The following is a 3703-nucleotide window of genomic DNA, read 5'->3' as shown; positions in this document are numbered from 1 at the left end:
ACATGGTGATCATTAAATATTGTCAAACTACTGTAACACTTGAATCTCTTCAATGCAACCAGTTATATTTCAGGTAAAGAAAATCGAGTTGAGAAAAATTTTTACATTAGCTGCATTCCAACTTCTTAATTTTAGTTTCGAAGACATAATGTAATGTTTACAATCTCAAATCATGATGTTCGGTAATATAAGAATTTCGTTCGTGTTGTCTTTTCCTACTTTATGATTTTTTTTTACTGATTTCTGTAATATAATATTGAACCAGCTGCTACTGATTTTTCCGAATTTAGCATTTAAAAAAACTCGATCTCAAATCTTGACTTAGAGAAAAATTCTAATTACAGAAGTTGAGAAATTACTTTTATTTATACCACTATTTTTCGAGGAAGCAGTTTTTAAATGACGATTTTTTCCAAACAACTGCAAAATGTTATAACATGTTTTTAATCATAATAAAGTTGTGGTCCCACGAAAATAATTCATTCNCTTGACGTCTTTACCGACCCCATTACCCCCTAATACCGTGGGGCTGAACGTGTCGAACAATAATGTAAGATCTATACACAAAAAACGTATTTTTGTATCAATTTTCTGAGTATATTTCCTTTTGTAGAAATTACCAACGTTTCTCGCTCAAGGTTTTTTCAAGGAATTATTACAAGTTAATACTGTTCACCTTTTCCTTGATGAAGTTTAATAACTTTGAGCGAAACGTTGGAAACTTTTATAATAAAAAGAATTTTATGTAATAAACTCAGAGAATTCATAATTAAACATATTTTTCCCTGGATAATATTCAAAAATGGTGTATAGTGAAATCACGAAACAAATCTTGACTTAGAGAAAAATTCTAATTACAGAAGTTGAGAAATTACTTTTATTTATACCACTATTTTTCGAGGTAGCAGTTTTTAAATGACGATTTTTTCCAAACAACTGCAAAATGTTATAACATGTTTTTAATCATAATAAAGTTGTGGTCCCACGAAAATAATTCATTCGATATGCCTACCAAAATGTTAATCAATTATCAATTAAACCACTTACCGCCCACATTGCGTGAGAAACAGCCATGTACTAAGCTCCGAACTGATAGAAGTGTGACCTGCAAGAAATAATTAATATGGAATATTACACGAGACATATGGCATTAACTTATTAATAACTATACTTTAAATTAACTTGAGTACGATCAATAATAAGAGAATTAGAAAAATACAAATACAGCGGTGGCGAGTTGACGACCGAACAAGGGGATGTTAATTTTTTATTCATCCAATCACAACATCAAAGGGCGGTATCATCTTGAAAAATTCGAACAAATAACGTCAATGTTTTTATTATAAATTTAATTTCTGATAACTCCAAAAATCTTTTCATAATTTTTTTTGCACTTAGTTTTTAGAAAAAAAAAATAACAAAATGGTATCCCATATTTGATCACTTGACATAATAATAAAATTCACAATTATATATAATTTTAACAATAAAGAAATCAGATTGCATTTTATAACTTATTAATACCCAAACTTTGTAAAATTTAACATTTGGAATGTGTTATTTTTAGATACCAAATTGAATTAAGTCACACATTTCCTACATGTGTGTAATAAAGTGTTATTTGTCGAATGAATAATATTTACAGCTTTCTTTTATCAGTCGTTCCAGATTGATACACATTTCCTATATTTGTAACACGAAACAGATAAAAAAATCACCGACAGAGCTGCAATTACGTTTTTAATTAAATTATGTATTATTAAAATATGTTAACATTTAATGAACATTTACTAATCAGCCCTGTAACCATACTAAAAATTTGCTAATGGGATGCTCTGGTCTACAGTCTAAACCACGTGACAGTAAATTTATACTTTAATAAAAAAATATATGGATTTAATGTAGATGCAGAAAGTAGTCTACTGTTACTTGGTTGAAATTCATAACGAATGTAGAAAATGATATCCAGTCCCACTATTTTTGAAATAATTTTTATGAACTGTTTTTCGTGAATAAATAAACTTTAAACGTTGTATTTGTGCTTGGAAATTTTCGTAAAAACCATTTAAAAATACAGTCGAACTTTGATAACTCGAACTGCGATGTGACACATAAAAACTTCGAGTTATCAAATAATACTTCTTTAATTAGTATTTATTTGTGAATAAAAATTTATCTATTTATTTCAGTAAAAATTGGTTAAATGTTTCATAAGTGCCTTAATATCTATGCTTTTCAAAGGAATGACAAAAATTATGAAACAGTACTATCAACATATATGTACATATATATACATATATGTATGCATTTACTGTTTTACTGTAAAAAAGTCAGTTACTTGTGACTGATGAACGGATTTCCTATTTTGGTTTTCGAAAAAAGTTACAATTTCATTTAAACTATTATACAGGGCATCGGTTGTATATTCACTGGCTTTTAAATAGAAACGCAAGACACTCAACGAATTTTCAAATTTTTAAACAACAGACAATGTTTTTAAAGTACGTTTGATGACATATTAACACACGCAAAAATGTCTTCAATGTAATATATAAATGAAATAGGCACAGCATTTTTTACTTATTGTTAGTAGTAACTTGTAAGTAAAACAAGTGAACTTATCAAGCGCAGAAATTGAACTGCCTGCATAAATACGTTAAAAAAGATTAATTATGGGATTCCCTCAGAAAATTCGACTTATCGAAGTTGGCGCAAAATATTTTGTTGGAGTTATCAAGATATTCGAGTAATCGAAGTTCGAGTAATCAAGAGAAATTTACACGTATTTCCTACTTTTGACGCTATTGCCAACCAATTTGGTTCGACTTATCAAAAATTCGAGTTATCGGAGTTCGATTGTATATGCATTGTGAATTACAATAAACCGCTAATTAATTTTTTGTTTTACTGATTTGAAACCCAACTTTACTGTACAACGGTTTTTAATTTTTCACTGTCCTTCGCAAATTTAAAACATTAAAAACAATCGTCGTAATATATTAATTGTAGCTTAATGGTAGAACAATGGCGCGAGACCCGGGATCAATTCTCGGCGACGGGCGTGACAGCAACAACAATTTCCCTCATTAATTTGAGGTTATCTGTACTGGTAAAAATTCATTCAAAAATTAATTAAGTTTAATGTATGAAATTAACCCTGCAAATATTTTTCTAATAATTTATAAAATCGATAAAAATTACATATTAGTGATTTATTCCATGGAAAAAAAATTCACCATTTATGTATTATTTACCTGTGTTAATAGTAAATAAACAAAATTAACGTATTTTATTATGTCTATATAGTAATAAGAACCTTTTCGCGCCGCCTATGTATAACAAGTTTTAATGTTTGGCTAAATGGAGAGAAAGCTAAAAGTTTTTACCGAGATTTATCGATTGTTATCGATCGATGAAGTATAGATCTCCAAAGCGCTGTGGTACACCATAACAAACATTAAAAAATAGTAAATAGGCAACATAACAAGAAGTAGAAATTGTTTTCACTCGCGCTGTATTACATATTTTGTTTATTTGTGCAGTGTTTAGCTGTTCTAGTCTTGCAAAAATGTTAGCCTAGAGGAAATTAAGTGTTGTTCAATGTTGGTAATTTTCTGTTTGCATGATATCAGCTGTTGTTTTTAACAAACTACTGTAATAATTATTGCCTAACATATACTAGATACATATATATATATATATA

The 3703-nt window shown here is 28.7% G+C and overlaps 1 protein-coding gene across 1 annotated transcript in view; it reads left to right on the top strand.

Annotated features, from left to right (window-relative positions):
* Positions 1-3399: 3399 nt before the first annotated feature.
* Positions 3400-3703, top strand: part of LOC108734063 (protein halfway) — an 18711-nt gene continuing 18407 nt past the window's right edge. The window contains exon 1 of the mRNA XM_025981018.1: positions 3400-3602. The gene's annotated coding sequence lies outside the window, so the exon portion shown is untranslated. The remainder of the gene's footprint in view (positions 3603-3703) is intronic.

This window comes from Agrilus planipennis, unplaced genomic scaffold (genome assembly GCF_000699045.2).
Source record: "Agrilus planipennis isolate EAB-ADULT unplaced genomic scaffold, Apla_2.0 scaffold10, whole genome shotgun sequence".
In the NCBI taxonomy this organism is placed as follows: Eukaryota; Metazoa; Arthropoda; class Insecta; order Coleoptera; family Buprestidae; genus Agrilus; species Agrilus planipennis.
Note: the sequence above shows the minus strand (reverse complement) of the source record. Positions and strands in the feature narration are given on the sequence as shown.